We start from the raw sequence: 21,589 nt of genomic DNA on the forward strand, positions 1-21,589 counted from the left end.
TGGAAGAGCAAGTTCAAATAAGGAAAGGAATTTACAAAAGGAAACCGAAAAATGTAAGAGAATTCCAGACTGGACAGGAGGTACTACTAAGAACTCCTCCAGAATCATCGAATTAAAAGCATTGAATAAAAAATGGCAATTTTTATATGTTGGTCCATATATCGTTGTTGACAAGCCATATCTTGGGTGATACTTGATAAGAAATATAAAAAAACGGTAAAATAAAAGGTATGTATCCACATAAAGATTTATTAAATTAAAATTCAAGTCTCGTTCTTTCCCTTAGTGTTGTATCAATAAAACACATGACCGGAGGAGGTTTGTCGCCCTTTTCCGGCCGGAGTGGCCGTGCGGTTCTAGGCGCTACAGTCTGGAGCCGAGCGATTGCTACAGTCGCAGGTTCGAATCCTGCCTCGGGCATGGATGTGTGTGATGTCCTTAGGTTAGTTAGGTTTAATTAGTTCTAAGTTCTAGGCGACTGATGACCTCAGAAGTTAAGTCGCATAGTACTCAGGGCCATTTGAGCCATTTGTCGCCCTTTGACGAATAAACTTACTGGCGCTCGGTTCCTCTCCAGCTAGGGGGTACAATACTCGTATTTCCGACACCCTCTCCTCTCTCTCTTCTTACTATCCTGTTGTTTAGCTAATAAGGAATGTTTGATTTTCTTTTAGTATCTAACATGCCAAGAATGAGAAGCAACTTAGTGAATAGAAATTTTCCTTGTATTCTGATATTGTACTTTCTTTAGACTTAAATATCTAAAGAAGCAAAGGAAACCTTTTGATATTCCTTAAGGAAACACGAGAATATACAACAAGAACTAAAACAACTACACACAATACTGAACGAGTGGAAACTATTAGATGACGTAGTTATACTACATCAGGCGCAGAAACGTGGATAACAATGATGGAAAAGAAAGGAATTCGCAGTGCGCGAGCTTTAAGTGAGAGTCATAAGCGGTGAAATGTACTGAGATGCGCAGCCGCGCTTAAAGTGCAGCGTACATTAACAACTACATGCAAAGCGGCTAACAGCTGATCGTAGGGGGCAGAGTATGCAAAATGCAAGGATAGAGTTCGGTGTACCCTTTAAGATGCGCAAAGACACACTGCACACAGCGATGGAAACCATTTTAGAATTGAAGTTGCTCCACGGTGTGCAGCCAACTGGACAAAACAGAAACGAAAGGAAATGCGAGTACCTATCAGCTGATTACTCTAACGTAAATCAATTACACAAACAAAACGAATATAGACATTTATTCCCAAGTCGGAGACTATACTATAAAGAGTACTACTTTTAAGAGTATATCATTACGTTAAGCATACATAGTTTTAAGAAAAGGAGCGCATCGGCGCAAGTAAACTAAGGAGCGTAGAATACGCTATTTGTGAAGTTAACATAGGCTATTGAATGTCCAGAGTTAGAAATAAGTATAAGGATTAAAAGTAGAGGAGTATATACACAGGATTAAGATAGGTCTGAAAGAGAAGTAACAACAGGTATACTTAAAAGAACGCGATTAGCACAGAACTTGAGAACTAAGCGACTTACATACAGCACGCAAGTGAGTGACGCTGGGAAAGATAGAATGAAATATGCACACAGAAAAAATGAGTGTGACTAAGACGGAAACTATAACATATCGTACAAGATTTAGCGAGAGGAGCAGCTGTGCGCTTATAGAACTACACTTCTTTACAGACAGCATTAGAAGTAGCGAGCTTAATGTACAGGGAGGATACATACCCACAAATTTGCTATTGCAGAACTCGCTTATGTTAGTTGCTATTAATTACATGGTACCTTATAGGAAAAGCATAAGCAGCAAAATAAAACTTTGAACACGAAATGTTTAAAAAGCAATATGGAGAAATAAATGAATTTCACAGATGGATAATACTAGGAAATAGAGTGTAAAAATTTTTGATTCAATTGGATATATCAATTAGTTAATCCACGTTCGTGGTGACATATCATACATGGAGTGACACTAAAAAGAGATGAAAGTGTGTTAGAGTAATATGAGTTTATTTATATTTGTGGGAAGAAATAAATAGGGCGGTGGTGCTACTCTAAGAAACCCACAGGTAATACATGGGTATAAATGGCGATTTATGTGGAAGATTTTTAATGAATCATTATATGGGTATATGGCGATGAATATGAAGTTGAATATTACAGGGGTACCTACGAAAAGGCCACGAAGGCGGCGTAAGAAAGAATAGATTATACAGTTTTAAGTCTCAGAATGAATGATTGTTTGAGTGTAGAAAGCGAAGTAGGAAGATATATGGACAGAAATAATTGTGAAAACGAACATTCTGAAGAAGCAGTAAAGAGTAAAGAAGAAACAGTGAAGTCAATAGTAACAAAGGTACATGGTACATTTAACGTACACCACAGCACAGTAATTCGCTACAAATACATCAGAATGTAAAAATACATCAGAATGTAAAAATACATCAGAATATATACAAATACATCAGAATGTATAAAAAATATTTCCTTAGTGGTTAACTGTTACAGCGTGAGCAACTATAAGGTGAATATAAATGAAAATATGATATACAATTCGTACGAGGGATGAACATAAAATGCAATGAAACAATATCTCCTACACTGAGTTCTTGACACATGCAGAAGCGAAAACAGTACTTTAGCATAAGCACGTTCTTCCATAGCTGGAATGAATTATGAGTGGAATTACACATGACGAAAATACAGTAAAATTACTGGTCACATGTTACGAAGGTAAACATGTATATGTCGTCGCACCAGTAAAGCAGGTATACGGCTTGAAATATGTGTACACGAATGTGTAAAGTCAGGATCGTCAAAGAATTAAACAATCCCCATACTCCTTACAAACGAGCACTTGTCAATATTGTACATAGTACGAAGATTTATCAAATGCCAAGGATAGAATAAGTACAGTAATGACGCACTACAAGTTTAGAAGCAACCTCTGAAGCAGACTCTAGCAAATCCTCTTTTTTCCATGTAGTGAGTACGGCTGGAATGGATTTTCTATGTGTAGTTGTGAAGGCCCCACTGTATGTTTACGAGTTGACGTCATATGTAGGACCTGGGTCTGTAGCTCATATTTGCTTCGGCTTGTTTGTTGTCACGAGGTCTAGTATGTTGTCGTAACCATTTACAGTTCGTGTGGGCTTAAAATAAATTTCGGAGAATGCATTTAGAGCAATTTTGGACTACCGTTTATGCCTACTACGGACTTTAATTATGTATTTTCTCTAACATATATGTATTTTCGCTAACATATCGCAGGTAAATTGATGTCACTTCCAAATTGAACGAATGGGGTACCCCCCATGAACCATGGACCTTGCCGTTGGTGTGGAGGCTTGCGTGCCTGAACGATACGTACCGTAGGTGCAACCACAATGGAGGGGTCTCTGTTGAGAGGCCAGACAAACATGTGGTTCTTGAAGAGGGGCAGCAGCCTTTTCAGTAGTTGCAGGGGCAAGAGTCTGAATGATTGACTGATCTGGCCTTGTAACGCTAACCAAAATGGCCTTGCTGTTGTGTTACTGCGAACGGCTGAAAGGAAGGGGAAACTACAGCCGTAATTTTTCCCGAGGGCATGCAGCTTAACTGTATGGTTAAATGAAGATGGCGTCCTCTTGGGTAAAATATTCCGGAGGTAAAATAGTCCCCCATTCGGATCTCCAGGCGGGGACTACTCAAGAGGACGTCGTTATCAGGAGAAAGAAAACTGGCGTTCTACGGATCGGAGCGTGGAATGTCAGATCCCTTAATCGGGCAGGTACATTAGAAAATTTAAAAAGGGAAATGGATAGGTTAAAGTAAGATATAGTGGGAATTGGTGAAATTCGGTAGCAGGAAGAACAATACTTTTGGTCAGGTGAATACAGGGTTATAAATACAAAATCAAATAGGGGTAATGCAAGAGTAGCTTTAATAATGAATAGGAAAATAGGAGTGCGGGTAAGCTACTACAAACAGCATAGTGAACGCATTATTGTGGCCAAGATACACACGAAGCCCACGCCTACTACAGTAGTACAAGTTTATATGCCAACTAGCTCTGCAGATGATGATGAAATTGATGAAATGTATGATGAGATAAAAGAAATCATTCAGGTAGTGAAGGGAGACGAAAATTTAATAGTCATGGGTGACTGGAATTAAAGAGTAGGTAAAGGAAGAGAGGAAATGTAGTAGGTGAATATGGATTGGGGCTAAGAAATGAAAGAGGAAGCCGCCTGGTAGAATTTTGCACACAGAGTATATCATAGCTAACACTTGGTTCCAGAATCATGAAAGAAGGTTGTATACTTGGAAGAACCCTGGAGAAACTAGGTTTCAGATAGATTTTATAATGGTAAGACAGAAATTTAGGAACCAGGTTTTAAATTGTAAGACATTTCCAGGGGCAGATGTGGACTCTGACCACAATCTATTGGTTATGAACTGTAGATTAAAACTGAAGAAAATGCAAAACGGTGGTAATTTAAGGAGATGGGACTCGCATAAACTGATTAAACCAGAGGTTGTGCAGAGATTCAGGGAGAGCATAAGGGAACAATTGACAGGAATGGAGGAAAGAAATACAGTAGAAGAAGAATGGGTAGCTTTGAGGGATAAAACAGTGAAGGCAGCAGAGGATCAAGTAGGTAAAAAGACGAGGGCTAGTAGAAATCCTTGGATAACAGAAGAGATACTTAATTTAATTGATGAGAGGAGAAAATATAAAACTGCAGTAAATGAAGGAGGCAAAAAGGAATACAAACGTCTCAAAAATAAGATCGACAGGAAGTGCAAAATGGCTAAGCAGGGAAGGCTAGAGGATAAATGTAAGGATGTAGAGGCTTATCTCACTAGGGGTAAGATAGATACTGCCTACAGGAAAATTAAAGAGACCTTTGGAGAAAAGAGAGCCACTTGTATGAATATCAAGAGCTCAGATGGAAACCCAATTCTAAGCAAAGAAGGGAAAGCAGAAAGGTGGAAGGAGTATATAGAGGGTCTATACAAGGGCGATGTACTTGAGGACAATATTATGGAAATGGAAGAGATGTAGATGAAGATGAAATGGGAGATATGATACTGCGTTAAGAGTCTGACAGAGCACTGAAAGACCTGAGTCGAAACAAGGACCCGGGAGTAGACAACATTCCATTAGAACTACTGACAGCCTTGGGAGAGCCAGTCCTGACAAAACTCTACCACCTGGTGAGCAAGATGTATAAGACAGGTGAAATACCCTCAGACTTCAAGAAGAATATAATAATTCCAATCCCAAAGAAAGCAGGTGTTGACAGATGTGAAAATTACCGAACTATCAGTTTAATAAGTCACAGCTGCAAAATACTAACGCGAATTCTTTACAGACGAATGGAAAAACTGGTAGAAGCCGACCTCAGGGAAGATCAGTTTGGATTCCGTAGAAATGTTGGAACACGTGAGGCAATACTGCCCCTACGACTTGTCTTAGAAGAAAGATTAAGGAAAAGCAAACCTACGTTTCTAGCATTTGTAGACTTAGAGAAAGCTTTTGACAATGTTGACTGGAATACTCTCTTTCAAATTCTAAAGGTGGCAGGGGTAAAATACAGGGAGCGAAAGGCTATTTACAATTTGTACAGAAACCAGATGGCAGTTATAAGAGTCGAGGGGCATGTAAGGGAAGCAGTGGTTGGGAAAGGAGTGAGACAGGGTTGTAGCCCCTCCTTGATGTTATTCAATCTGTATATTGAGCAAGCAGTAAAGGAAACTAAAGTAAAGCTCGGAGTAGGTATTAAAATCCATGGAGAAGAAATAAAAACTTTGAGGTTTGCCGATGACATTGTAATTCTGTCAGAGACAGCATAGGACTTGGAAGAGCAGTTGAATGGAATGGATAGTATCTTGAAAGGAGGATATAAGATGAACATCAACAAAAGCAAAACGAGGATAATGGAATGTAGTCGAATTCAGTCGGGTGATGCTGAGGGAATTAGATTAGGAAATGAGACACTTAAAGTAGTAAAGGAGTTTTGCTATTTGGGGAGCAAAATAACTGATGATGGTCGAAGTGGAGAGGATATAAAATGTAGACTGGCAATAGCAAGGAAAGCGTTTCTGAAGAAGAGAAATTTGTTAATATCGAGTATAGATTTTAGCGTCAGGAAGTCGTTTCTGAAAGTATTTGTATGGAGTGTAGCCATGTATGGAAGTGAAACATGGACGATAAATAGTTTAGACAAGAAGAGAAAAGAAGCTTTTGAAACGTGGTGCTATAGAAGAATGCTGAAGATTAGATGGGTAGATCACATAACTAATGAGGAGGTATTGAATAGAATTGGGGAAGTGATACAAAAATATTACGGCCTGATAATAGTGAAAATAATGGCTGAGCCATGATAAGAATAAACGCTACAGTTTAGCGAAGTGAATACAGTGAGTGTGATGCGAGTGCGACGGAGAAATCAGAGGAAATCCGTATAACGACTAATTCATGTGTGATGACCGCTGAACTACCATGCATATCGGAAGATAATCCGAGTCCTGCAGTGCGGCGCTTACCTTCAATTTCACTGGCCGAAAACCTCGTCCAGGTGCGAGATGAGGTACTGGTGTCCTTCAGGTTGGGCGTTGGAGCTGAATCCGTCGTATCCAGTTTCTGGGCTGGAGGGCATACACAACACCGACTTCATTAGCCTGGAGCGACATTACAATGGATGCGCGAGCAGTGCTGGTGCTCAGGTGGCGCTTGTGTTACTGCGGCGGGCGCGTTAAACAATGAGCTGCTGCTGGCTATGCAGCGAACAATGAGATAGCATGTGCCGAAAGGACACTTTATCAGAATTGCCAATGAACCGAAAGCAAGTGAGAAAAACAATTTTTAAAACAGAGTGAAATGACAATTTAAGTAATTTATACTTTTCCCCTGTTCACCCCATACAGCTTAACAAATGTAAGGATAAATAACAAACTAAGACGGTAGCACAACATGGACATGCAATTATGTAAAATAAATATATGTGAATGTATATAAATATATTTGAATGTATTTATGTGTATAAATTTGCAGTGGACAAAGAAATGAAGCTTTGTAGATACACTAGTAGTAGCACAAGGATATTAAAACTCCACTGACGTGCACTAAGTGACCAAAGTATGAGCCCCAATATAAATAAGTATACTGTATACTGTCCCCCTAAATAAAGAGACTTATTTTAGACAGTATGCAGTAAGGGGGGGGGGGGGCATTTGTGATGTACCTTTTACATTTTTTGCTTTTATGTTTTCGTTTTCTTTAAAGGCAAAGAGAAAAGGAGAAGCGGTAGCCCAGCGTAGACCCTGCGCCTACCATCATGTATTTTTTATTTTCAAATGTTAAAAAACATAAGATGTTTTTCCTGTTCCGCAGTAAGAGGAAGGACGTGCTCTCTGTTAATGAACAAAGGTTGACACACGTTATTTAAGACTGTAATCTGTGGTTACTGCTTTGATTATGAGAATAAGTGAAAAGACCATTTTTGATGTATTTGGAAGAAATAACACATTCGTATTTCGTTAGTGAAAAATTGAGTTATTATTCCAAGTAGTACTGTAACATAGAAGAATTGAAGATGCCCACCTGTGTACTTCAAAGTTATCACGAAGATCCGATTACTATATATCATGGACACGGTCAAGATTTTATAGGTGAATATGGTAAGCATAAATCTACAGCAAGAGAAGGACTATTTCATCCATGCAGAACTAATATGAACCCATTTAGAGGCGTAGACCAGCTTATTGTGCTTGTCCGAGTGCCGAAAAATTAATCTTATTATTTCCATATATATATATATATATATATATATAAAAACAAAGATTCCATGACTTACCAAACGGGAAAGCACTGGTAGATAGACACAATAAAAAAACACACAAACACACACACAATATTTCAAGCTTTCGCAACCAACGGTTGCTTCGTCAGGAAAGAGGCAAGCAGAGGGAAAGACGAAAGGATGTGGGTTTTAAGGGAGAGGGTAAGGAGTCATTCCAATCCCGGGAGCGGAAAGACTTACCTTAGGGGGAAAAAGGACAGGTATACACTCGCACACACACACATATCCATCCACACATATACAGACACAAGCAGACATATTTAAAGGCAATGAGTTTGGGGGATATGTGTGTGTGTGCGCGAGTGTATACCTGTCCTTTTTCCCCCAAAGGTAAGTCTTTCCGCTCCCGGGATTGGAATGACTCCTTACCCTCTCCCTTAAAACCCACATCCTTTCGTCTTTCCCTCTGCTTGCCTCTTTCCTGACGAAGCAACCGTTGGTTGCGAAAACTTGAAATTTTGTGTGTGTGTTTATATTTTTTCCATGTGGAATGTTTCTTTCTTTCTATATATATATATATATATATATATATATATATATATATATATATATATATATATATATATATATATTCATTAGTGTCCACCCAGTGACTAGAATATTTAATACCTTGTAGAAAACAGCAGTCAATGAAGTACACTTTTTATTTACCATAGAAATGTTTGTGAAAAACTTTTAAGAAAGTACTCAGATTTTTGGACGAAACCTTTACATCAAATTATCTCAAACACTGGTTTTGGAGTTATGTTTCTTTGATCCAAAGTGGTATTATGATTTTACCACTTTCATTAACTCCCAAGGTTAAAAGTCCGTTTAGTTTTTCTGTTAATTTTCTCCATACTCAAAATTATAGTCCGATACCTTTGTCCATGAGACACACGCGCAGTCAAAATTCGAAATCTTCTCGGAGGGTAACATTAGCGTGTTTCACGGCACGTTAGTGTTATATATGGGGCTTTTCCCATGACAAGACTAATGGTTCGGTTGTTAGGGAAGAGTGACATAAACACGGTAGTGTGTTATACGGGGCGCTGCGTGACAGGACATTTGTCAGTTTTACTCACTAAAGTACAGATTATAATATAAATATTGGGTGTAAAACAATTGCAAGACGAGCACTGAATGTCCAGCAGTGCGAACTTGCAATAGATCGGGCAAAATAATTAACAGAAAAATTTGCACATCTTTAAAAGATAAAATATACAGTGTTAACTAAATTAAAATGGATACAAAGACGACAGGAGGTCTAAACGAACAAAACGTAAAAACAAATTGTGTACTAGGTCGCAGCAGCTCACTAGACGAGAGCACAGATGACGCCATAGAATGGCAACAGGCTTACGTTGCGTACCATACGCACATGAACGATTAGTTTCAGATGATGAGCTCGTCCCAAATAAAACAAGGTAGGGAAGACGACACGAATGAAGACAGTGGTTATGTTAATGACTCGATGGATATAATTAATTCATCGAAAGTCGAAAGTGAACCGAGCAAAACACGAGAAGTAGAATCTGAGTATGAGGACACCTGAAAGCGAAAAACCACTGAATATGACCGATTTGTTAAAAATTTTGTCTGCACAAATTGCAGCACAAGGTAGTAATAATAACAACCAGATTAAGGCACAAATTCAAAGTACACCGTTCTAACATGTTTCATTGTTTGAAACTACTTGCACCATCATTGTGTATTTTTCTTGGCCTTAACATAATTCTATGTCAACCTCTCTGTGGTACAGAACTCCCCGCCGTTTTACCCATGCACCTTTAACTGTGGTGTTCTTCAGTTACCCTTTTATCAATGCAACACCATATTAGTGACGACTATGTTCCCCGTGTCAGTAAGTAGCTCGATTTGTCATCCACAATATACAGCACCTATCAAAGTCATTTATGGATCTGATTTCCGGTGGACCTAACAGGAATTACTGTCTCAGGCAGGGGGCGGACGGTGGGGTGGCACGTACGTCAGCGTACTCGTTTGAACTACTGAGTTGCCTGTTGCTCTTTTCTTTTATTGCGGCAATCTCTCGATGCGTGACACTGTATTCTACAACTGTAGTAAATTCGTTTCTCCTTACAGCCCTTATGCTTGTGACCATGCTTCTTACATCTGTAGCACACTACATTTGTGTTGAACATGCGACGCTCTTCTCTTCGCATTATCATTCGGCTGCTTTAATAGTGTTGTAGTAGTAGTAGTAGTAGTAGTGGTAGTAATAATAATAATAACTTTAAAGTTTTGGACATCATCAGCATTTGTACATTTACAAAGATGTAATGCCATACATATAATGAATTTGTATAACAAGTAATACATTATATACTATCATATAAACGTATACCAAATTTAATATACTATAGTATACAAACTAGAACTGTCATCTGTCAGAAATCTTTGAATGATAATAAACATTTTTTAATTAACAGCTGTTTCAGTTTTCCTTTAAAAAGATTTCCACAGAGTTGCTTTATATTTTTTGGCAACCTATTATAGAACTATCTCCCAGCTTCAAGTGGACTGTGATCAACAGATCTCATCAGTCAGTGCCCTATGGTAATCACATCTGGTTTGTGTTTTGTAATTTTGTATGTCTCTATTTATTACATTCAGTTCATCATTCTCTTTTACAAACGTAATACTTTTAAGGACATACAATAAATGCTTCCACGAATCCAATAGCTGCATATACTGCTTCCAAATGCCCTTACATCGCGCCAATCTGACTGCTTTGCTTATTTCCTCTCCATACAACTTGTGTGTCTAAACCTCTCTGACCAGCTTCGAACAGCTAAATGTGATTCTCATTCTCGTCTTCTGCCAGCTCATATGTTTTTGCGTTGACGTTTTGAATTATGTCGGCAAACTGCTCAGTAGATTCTTGCCGCATGCGCAGACTATGAAGTTCCTCTCTGTAGAACTTGATAGCATTTTTGTGTTTGAGTCTCAGATCAACTGTCACTTTAAATTCATTGTAATCTTCTGATTTCATGCAAGTTGGCTTCGTGTTAATGCAGATCCTTGAATTTTTACTTTAGCATCTGCTAACCTATTTGAATCAGTACATTAACCCAATAAGGCAGCTCCTTCGAGTTTCCAAAAGAATACTTTCATGTCTTCCTCGGGTTTCCCGCAAAAAATTGTTCTGATGGCAATAATGAAAAATTCTTTATTGCACCAGCACTGCATGAGCTATATTTGACAAGTCATTTGGGAGGCTGCACTCGTTTCTCTAGTTTGAATTGCTGTCTCTCTCTTTGCAAATCGTTTATAATGGTTGGAGATTGACCGTGTTACTGGATTGAATTCCGCCATTTTCATTAATCACTCAAGTACAGGAAAAAGTTCAACAAATCAATAATTGCTTTTCTCATTTTAGCCAAATTTGAGCAGACCACCCCGACTTTCAGCGTTGGACGTCCCCGTGTTGTCGGATGATGTCCACGCTTCTGCTGCGCCACTGACAGATGGCAGGAGGACTCGGAATTCTCACTGCACCTCCATAGGACAGTAGGATTTTAACATTCCATCCCATTACTGACACCACTTCTATTAGGGGTTACTGGTTTAGTATCCTTAGCTGACGACGTCCCGTGTTATTTGTCAGGGTTATGCAGGCGTTGTGTTCGTAAGGTACGGAAATACGTGAACACCGAGTAGATTAGATTAGATTAGATTAATACTAGTTCCATGGATCATGAATACGATATTTTGTAATGATGTGGAACGAGTCGAATTTTCCAATACATGACATAATTAGGTTAATTTAACAACATACTTAAGTTAATATAACAACTTTATTTTTTGCGTTTTTTGTTTTTCTTTATTTTTTTATTTTTATTTTTTTTATTTTTTTTATTTCTTTAATATTTTTGTTTTGTTTTTTTCTTAATTTATATCTAAAAATTCCTCTATGGAGTAGAAGGAGTTGTAATTCAGAAATTCTTTTAATTTCTTCTTAAATACTTGTTGGTTATCTGTCAGACTTTTGATACTATTTGGTAAGTGACCAAAGACTTTAGTGCCAGTATAATTCACCCCTTTCTGTGCCAAAGTTAGATTTAATCTTGAATAGTGAAGATCATCCTTTCTCCTAGTATTGTAGTTATGCACACTGCTATTGCTTTTGAATTGGGTTTGGTTGTTAATAACAAATTTCATACGAGAGTATATATACTGAGAAGCTACTGTGAATATCCCTAGATCCTTAAATAAATGTCTGCAGGATGATCTTGGGAGGACTCCAGCTATTATTCTGATTACACGCTTTTGTGCAATAAATACTTTACTCCTCAGTGATGAATTACCCCAAAATATGATGCCATGTGAAAGCAATGAGTGAAAATAGGCGTAGTAAGCTAATTTACTAAGATGTTTATCACCAAAATTTGCAATGACCCTTATTGCATAAGTAGCTGAACTCAAACGTTTCAGCAGATCATCAATGTGTTTCTTCCAATTTAATCTCTCATCAATGGACACACCTAAAAATTTGGAATATTCTACCTTAGCTATATGCTTCTGATTAAGGTCTATATTTATTAATGGCGTCATACCATTCACTGTACGGAACTGTATGTACTGTGTCTTATCAAAATTCAGTGAGAGTCCGTTTACAAGGAACCACTTAGTAATTTTCTGAAAGACAGTATTGACAATTTCATCAGTTAATTCTTGTTTGTCAGGTGTAATTACTATACTTGTATCATCAGCAAAGAGAACTAACTTTGCTTCTTCATGAATATAGAATGGCAAGTCATTAATATATAATAAGAACAACAAAGGACCCAAGACTGACCCTTGTGGAACCCCATTCTTGATAGTTCCCCAGTTTGAGGAATGTGCTGATCTTTGCATGTTATGAGAACTACTTATTTCAACTTTCTGCACTCTTCCAGTTAGATACGAATTAAACCATTTGTGCACTGTCCCACTCATGCCACAATACTTGTTTAGCAGAATTTCATGATTTACACAATCAAAAGCCTTTGAGAGATCACAAAAAATCCCAATGGGTGGTGTTCGGTTATTCAGATCATTCAAAATTTGACTGGTGAAAGCATAAATGGCATTTTCTGTTGAAAAACCTTTCTGGGTTTTAATTAACCTCCAGCGCTTTACTAAAAAAAAAACAGTTTATGATCATAAAGCACTCTTTACGCTGATCCGTCATAACTTTGTCTGTCGTCCTATCACAGATAAATACGAATTTGCAAGACTCCATTGTAAGCCGTGTAGAAACCATGCGAGTTGGAGAACAGCCCTGCTGAATGCAGGTGGCCAGTGACTACCACTATTGTGTGGGTGTGTGTGTGTGTGGGGGGGGGGGGGGGGCTCTGTGGATACAGACGAGATAGTTCATCATTCCAAGAGAGTGCCAACTCGCGCTAGTGTAAGCAGGAGACGGCTGCCCCTAAGCCTGTAGCCCATACATTTGGTAAAATCTGGGTGACAGTTTAAAATCTCGTAAAACTTAAAGTTTAGAAATATAATTTGGGGTACGATTCTTCCTGTATTCAGTCAAATCAAAAAGTAGTTAGGGCCTCTGTAGTATCCAGCGTGACATTTAGAAACAGCGCGACATTTCATTTAGAATTGCGGTGCGGCATTTTTTCGGACAGCACAGACCTTCGAGTTCGGAAGAATCGTGTTGTTAGCACTGTTTATCCTTCGCTATTTGTTCATGGTATGAAGGACGTTCGCAGGTCCAGTAGCTATTCACACAAAAAGAGGCAATCTAGCGAATTACTGTCACAATCTTTTAAAATAAATGGAAATGACAGAAGAGAGGAACGAGAACTGAGAATTCGCGTAAGGAACGGGTACTGCATATTTGCTATGAAACGGCATTACAATACCGCGGAGAAAGAACTTAAAGATTTAGTTGACAATGAAAGTGCAAAAAATTACAGTGATCCACAGACGGTGTTCATTGTTCTGCACACCAAGAAGCACTTTGTGCTAAATTTGCAGGCATGGAACACGTGAAGAAATTGGTGGTACTAACAGTAAAACTTCTGAAGTCGCACGCATTATTCCACAGTCAGTTGCAACAGTTTTCAATAGAACTGAACGGAGAGTATGGGGACTGCCTATATTACTGCAAAGTACGTTGGTGAAGTCAAGGCGCATACGTAGAACAATTTGTCGATTTCAAAATCGCTATTGTTGAATTTATGAAGGAAAAAGGAGTGCAGGAACAAAATTCAGAACATCTGGAATGGATTGCAGACTTCACATTTTAACTGGACTTGACTACACACTGCCCACCGTAAGACACTGCAAGATAACTTCTTTCTGATTTTATGGTCATTAACTTAAGGTGAAAAGCTCATTGTAGAAGGGACACATTCTGAAAAAAACACTCAAGCTCCCTAAGCTCACTGGTGTTAAAGAAAACGCGAAATTTGAAAACTTCATTGTGTATTTGAAAGAATTACAACGATAGTTTCCTAAACGGTTTGAGGACACTGCCAACCTGCCATCTGTTTTAAAGTTGTTTTCAGGACCTTTTGCCAATTCAGTTGAAAGTGTACCTGTGCATGTGCAGATGTAACAGTTTGATCTGCAAGGCAATTCCCGTTTTACAGACAAACACCTTGAACGTTGAAACTATCTAGGACGTCTACATTGCTTTCCTCGGGTAGAGTTTCCACATCTCCATAATGGGGATGCAAAAGTGCTACAATATTTCGATCAACATGTGTGTGTGAAAGGCGTTTTTTAGATTACGGAATTCAGTCAGTCACGATTACGTGCCAACCTGAGTGCAAAAATCTGTGAAATGGTCTTTGTCTGTCTGTCTGTATGCCGAAAGTATGTATCAGAAAAAAACTAATGTCCTGAGCGCGCCAAAAATAAAAAAAAGCTGAAAATCTGTTTTGTTATTGATCGTTGGTGTTGAGAAATGTGGAATATCCAAGTCGTAAGCTGTGCGACTACACTGCCATTTAAATGTGGTACGTTCGCAGTTTCCCCCTCTCCCACTCCATGTGGGCAGACAACATAGCATGGCAGTGGAGTAAATGTGCATTGAGAGCTATGACACACCTGCCAAAGTATGGCTTGTGAGACGAATTCTGGGCCACCTCTCCTGTAGTCCGATAACCAACCACTAGGTTCACGGTCAGATCTCTTAACCCTTTGATGCACGTAAGATTAGACTTTCCTGAAAATCAGCAGCTGTTCTGCACAAAGTAACAAAAAAGACCACTAATGTTTATATGAAAATTTATTTTCAGATAATAATTTCACATAATTACAAAAGTATGGGTGGTATTCTCACAATGCCACTATGGCATTAGTGACTTAAAATCCTACACTTACAAACATATGCCATACCATATTATAATCTGAAGTGCAATGTCACTGCTTCTAAATAAATGTAAAAATAGTTTATTACCGGTGATAATCTAAAAACCAGTTTTTCTTGTCTCAGAGACACAATGCAACACCACATGTTTCACAAGACCACTATGAATGCTGCCGATTTGATGATGAACTGCAGTTGGCACATCTTTTCCATGTTCCTCTGACTGGTAGGTGCTTATTCTATGTAAATCTCACCTCCTGCAGAATCTTGGGCTTAAATTTGTTGATTTTTGCCTTCATCTTTTGCCTCTGTTTTGATGTGTTCGATGGCAGAAGTCTATCAACCACAGCTAATCTAAAGTCTTTCAGGCTCATCAAGTTTTCATCACTTCTTTCAGAAAATATTATATATGACCTGAGAACTGCTACATCCACAAAGTGCCAGAATATATGTAAATACCATCTCTTACTCTTCCTGTTAATCTCATAGCAAGATTTCAGCGTATCACTTTTGTATACATACCCCATATGAGCATTATAGTCTTTGACAAGCAATGGGCCGTTCACTGACAGCTCTGTTCCATCCTTCCGTCGTCTGGTTGTAGTACACTTTTCACATACGGTGCATGAAAATTGCTCAAGAAATATATCCGTTTTCTATCCTTCCACTTGAGACAGAGAATTCCTCTTGGGTTACTCCACCAATCTGAATCTCCTCTTTGTAGTTCCTTGACATCTTTTAGATCTTTTGGCAGGTGTTATCTTTCCTTCCCAACAGTTCCACAGGCATGAATCTGTTTTTGTTTTAAATATTCCATCAATAGAACTGAGGTGAATTACTTGTCAAATTACACTTCATAAACTTTCATTTCTAAGACTCTGCAGAGTGTTTTTACAACCTGTCCTCCTAGGTCTTTCTCAGTGGCCTCTCCTAATTTACCAGTGTAAATTTCGAATTGACACACACATCCTCTTTGGTCTGCAAGCAACCAGACTTTATAACCTCTCTTGATAGGCTTAGCTGGCATGTATTGCTTCAAGGACAATCTGCCCTTGAATTTAATCATTCCTTCGTCAGTGGACTGTTGTTGGGTGGGCTTGTAGTAACCCCTGAATGCTTTTGGCAAGACATCAAGAACAGGTCTCACTTTTTACAGTTTATCATAGTTAGGAGAGCCTTTTTGAGGTTGTGTAGTTAAATCATTAAAAGGAATGTGAGATAGAAGCCATGAAAATCTGTTGACAGACATGTAACTGCTTAGGCACGAGTCTCGGAGTTTCATGTTAGACGACCAGTAATCTCTGAAACTAGGTAACCTTTTTCAGTCCCATAAGAATATTAATTGCCAAAAATGATCTTATTTCAGTACAGCAGTTTGTGGGAACTCGATTCATGCCACCACTCTTCATACACGTTGGTTTCGTACACAATTCTTTCTACTAGGATGTCAGGAAAGAGCAAACGAAAATTTTCAGCAGGATATTCTGTCATCAGAGACTGATGGCCCAGTCAGTTCTGTGAAAAGGAATTTCTGTTTTGTGTTGTTTACTTGTGCCCACATTGTATCACTATCTATCCTGTATATTAGTGGCAAATCATCTAAGTCTGTCTCTGAATCATCTGTCATGTCTACAGACGCATCAACAGTAGTGTTACAGACTGAGTTATTGTGATTTACACTAACTGGAATGCATGGAACTGGGTCACCTAGGCCTAAATCACCAACAGAGATAGATGTATCACCAGTTATTGCTTCAGGGTTCTCATAAAAAATCAAAGGTGATGAAACCGCTTCATTCGTTTTTGCGGTTTCTTCATCATCACATGATAACAGATCATCATCTGATCCTTCACTGGGTATATTTGCAAAGAGTTCCTCCACAAAGGCTTCATCAATTTCACAAAATTTCTAAGACATTCTATTTAGCTTCGACATATCTAACAATGACCTACAAAATAATTACAGTTATGTAATACACACTTACATATATCAACTAAGTTATACATATTGTTTGTATGATACTTTGTAAATGATCAAAAGCATGACATTGTAAACCTTATTTTCGGAAAATATTGTTGATAGTTGTAATAGGTTGTACTGGTATTGTAGCGATACCACCCATGATTCCGAACAAAAAACCAAATGCGTTCATAAATTCTAAATATCAGTGTTGGATATTATTCTTGTGTACATTAACAATAAATGATGCAAACCACTAACGTTTAGCAGTATTAACAACAGATATGTAGATATTTATTCCACATGACATCAACAGACACAGGCACAGGCACTCACTAGTAACGCACACTTCGGAACAACTGCTAAGCGAACAGTAGCCATGAAATTTACGACGTAGTTCCAAGAAACACCACTACAAGGCACCTGCTGGCAGCTACTGAACGTGGTAGCCAGGCAATACCACAATGTTGAAAAGGCACAGAAGCTTATAAAATGGTGGTATTGTAAGAATACCACTGCGGAGCAAAGGGTTAAAATTACAAGGGATGAGAGTCAATACCTGGCGTACCATGCCATGCCGGATTTAACCCTTGCAATGCCAAGGAGGTGGGGGTGGGATACTTTATGCCCACCTTTTTTGAAAACATTTTAATCCAGTGTCTTACTTTATACAGAATGAAATTTTCACTCTGCAGCGGCGGAGTGTGCGCCGATATGAAACTTCCTGGCAGATTAAAACTGTGTTTTTCGTACTTTATATTCCAAAATTCTGAAAATATATTTATTGCTTTTAATGAATTATTCCATCAGATTCCATAAATGTCTTAAATCTTTCACTTAAACATAACGAAAAACCTTAAGCCTTAGTAGTAGATGTCACTTCTCCAATAACTTTCACATTCAGTATTTCAGGTTCAGGACCTTATTTACACATCAATATCTTTTTAAAAAGTATGTTGTAAGTAAGAGTCAACAACAATTAACGGAAGATGCATTTCTTTATTTTTTTAAGGATGGGCATATAAAGCACTTCATAACTAAGTGGAATTAGCGGATCGAAGAATATGAGGAATGACATCATATGTATGAATTAAGAATTGTGGAGGCTGAAGTAGTTTTGATGGGTTACGCCGAGAATTATAGCCACCCCAGCACACAACTAATCTCTGTACAAGAAAAGGCAAAAACGTGGCAAAAAGGTAAACACAATTAGTGAAAGAAGTGAAGCTGAAATCAACAAGGTCAAGATGAAATCAAGAACTGGTAGCATCGGGTCAACTAACAATAACAACTATGGAAATTTCGTGATGTAATTTTCAGACAGAAGCTGGAAACCTCAATACAGGAGTGAAAAACGTAGTATTACCATAAGTGCTTTGCAAGAAGTACAAGCTTTTGTTAGGAATTTTAATAGATTCCAGCAGAGACTACACCTAATTTCATTTTGGGCAGACTTGAAAGATCAATGGGTAGAAACAAAATTGATAGATTTTGCAGTGAGGCACATGGAAGACAGGGCTTCCAACCTGGGCTGATTCCCTAAATTTAGACAGGATGACGTATGATGAGTTTGAGAAGGGGTTTGTTGAGAAATATTGGTTACAGGAAAAGCGGGAAGTAGTGAAGGATGAAATGAAACTAGGAGCATATAATAGACAGGTGGGGGGATTGCTTTTTGGCATGTTAGAAAAGTCGCTAGAATTAAACAGATATTTAGACATACCATAGCGAAAAAACATTAATAAAATGCGTAATAAACATGGTGCCAGCGATGTATAATAGTGTGTAATTGTCAAAATGGAAGAGCACGCAAAAAAGATTTTAAAATGCATAGAAGAAAACAAGCAACACGTAGGTCCAGTCACAGCTCTATAGATGTCATGTGAACGTCACCAATGACAGGTCTGCAGCGCCAGCACAGGCGGCAATATTTGGAGTTCACGCAGTCAGGAACAGAGATGCGAAGTGTCTCAACCAATCGGCACCATGATGATTTCATAGAGACCAGTAGAGGAGTGACATGACGTTACGCACACGGAAGGTACGCAATGTTCGGACTAAAGGCCTGGCCAGACAGAATGCGGCCTGGCTGTCCGGCCTGTGGCCTTGAACCACAGCCGGCAGGCCGCACTGTTGAATCGCTCGTTATTGTATGGCAGCGGTCACAATGAGTGCGGCTTTGACGCATCGGCATGCGGTCTGCTGCACCGGCCGCCGCCGGGTTGTCACAGATTAGGGCCTGGCCAGACAGAATGCGGCCTGGCCGTCTGGCCTGTGGCCTTGAACCGCAGCCGATAGGCCGCATTGTTGAATCGCTCGTTACTGTATGGCGGCGGTCACAATGAGTGCGGCTTTGACGCATCGGCATGCGGTCTGCCGCACCGGCCGCCGCCGGTTTGTCACAGATTAAGGCCTGGCCAGACAGAATGCGGCCTGGCCGTCCGGCCTGTGGCCTTGAACCGCAGCCGATAGGCCGCATTGTTGAATCGCTCGTTACTGTATGGCGGCGGTCACAATGAGTGCGGCTTTGACGCATCGACATGCGGTCTGCCGCACCAGCCGCCGCCGGTTTGTCACAGATTAAGGCCTGGCCAGACAGAATGCGGCCTGGCCAGACAGAATGCGGCCTGGCCGTCCGGCCTGTGGCCTTGAACCGCAGCCGATAGGCCGCACTGTTGAATCGCTCGTTACTGTATGGCGGCGGTCACACAGAGTGCGGCTCTGACGCACCGGCATATGGCATGCCGCACCGGCCGCCGCCGGGTTGTCACAGATTACAGATTCGCCGCAAGCCGGAGCGGCTGCTTGCCTCTATTGGCGCACTAAATTGCTCTGCCTGTCACACTGGAAGCAGTGGCTGAGGCAGTTTTTGTCTTGTAGCTCATAGTCAATGCATCATGGACACAGAAAGACTTATAGAGGAGGTGAGGGAATACAACTTTTTGTATGATACACGCGATCCTGATTTGGAGGTAGAATACTTTTGCCCTCGATATACTCTTAATAGAAAGCTGAATTTTCAAAAATAGTGTTGTGACTGTGACGTCCATAACTTCCTATATCAACTACTGTTAACTTGTAGTATGGGTCAACGATCGTCAGGAGACGTAGCGAAAAGAATTGTTTATAACAGAAGAACTGAGCATTTTAACCTGATATGCTTTCTGTCTATGCTTCAAATGCAGTTCGGAAACCCCCAAAGTTCTAGAAATCCTGCTTCACATTTCTTCCACATCTCTGTTGTAGGAGTAGGTAAAAACTTGGGCTGTAGAACAGTCCATATTGCCTGGCACACTCCTTCCACAATTTCTGAGACTGTTGAACGCCCTATGCGAAAAGGAAAGCTATGGTGTGGTGACTGTCACCTGTAGCCAAGTATCTGGAAAAGATTAAAAAACTTATGCCGATAGAACGAATAGATAAGTTAATGAGCAAAGATATGTTGGTTTAAATTCAATGACAATGTTATGAATACAATGAAACAAAACAATCTATTTAGTAGAAAGTTCTCTGTAGCGGGACATACGGAACTAGATGTTACTATCGTTTGCTGTATTCATGAACACTGCAGATAAATTTATCACTCCACTCGTAACTACATTGTGGGACAGCACTTTCTTCCGCCGAACCTTTCATGCGATACAGCAAAACTGAAATTGTATAATTTATATGACTTCTGTAAGAAGCACAAAGAGGCCACAAATGGTAAAACTTACCTCAAACAAATGGCTAGTCTGTGCCTTGTATCAATTGGCTTTCTCCAGTTCGTTATGCACTTCTTGGTGCTGCCTAAAAATCAGAAGATGCAGTTTTTCGAAACATTCTCACGACAAACGAAAATATTTGAAGAACCTATCTTCGTCAGACCCCAGTTCAGTACACAGACGATGGTATTCTCCTAAGCTTTCTGTCCTGGTATTAATGTCGTGCACCCAACATCTCCTCTTCTAGGTCCATTTCATATCGCTAGTGCGAGGAGGAGTCCTTCCTCGTCCGAGCTACTCACTTCTGCACTTAAAAAAAAAAACCTCGCACAAAGATAACGTGTTCCCCGTGAAGCTTCCAAATCTCCAAATTGTCTAACGCCAAGAAAATCATGCTACGCATGCAAGCTTAATAATGGGGTTCGGTCCCTTCCACAGTGTAACAGTTGACGCAGCAAGAGTCGCTGCAGCCGGCCGTTGCCTGTGTGGCGTCCCCGGCTGCAGAAGGCCCCGGCCACCCGCTGCGCAGTCCGTCGCAGCGGCAGGCTGGATTCTGTCTGGCCAGGCCTTTACAGATTCGACACAAGCCGGAGTGGCTGCTTGCCTCTGTTGGTGCACTCAACTACTCTGTGGTCAGACTGGAAGCAGTGGCGTGCGGTGGGTTTTGTCTTGCAGCTCGTAGTGCATGCATCATGGACACAGAAAGACTTACAGAGGAGGTGAGACAATACAACTT

The 21,589-nt window shown here is 39.7% G+C and overlaps 1 protein-coding gene across 6 annotated transcripts in view; it reads right to left on the reverse strand.

Moving 5' to 3' along the window:
* Positions 1-21,589, reverse strand: part of LOC126198024 (uncharacterized) — a 133,120-nt gene that overhangs the window by 47,364 nt on the left and 64,167 nt on the right. For all 6 annotated transcript variants that reach the window (XM_049934686.1, XM_049934689.1, XM_049934690.1 and 3 more), the window contains one exon: positions 6,559-6,660. The gene's annotated coding sequence lies outside the window, so the exon portion shown is untranslated. The remainder of the gene's footprint in view (positions 1-6,558; positions 6,661-21,589) is intronic.

Source organism: Schistocerca nitens, chromosome 1 (assembly GCF_023898315.1).
Source record: "Schistocerca nitens isolate TAMUIC-IGC-003100 chromosome 1, iqSchNite1.1, whole genome shotgun sequence".
Classification (NCBI taxonomy): Eukaryota; Metazoa; Arthropoda; class Insecta; order Orthoptera; family Acrididae; genus Schistocerca; species Schistocerca nitens.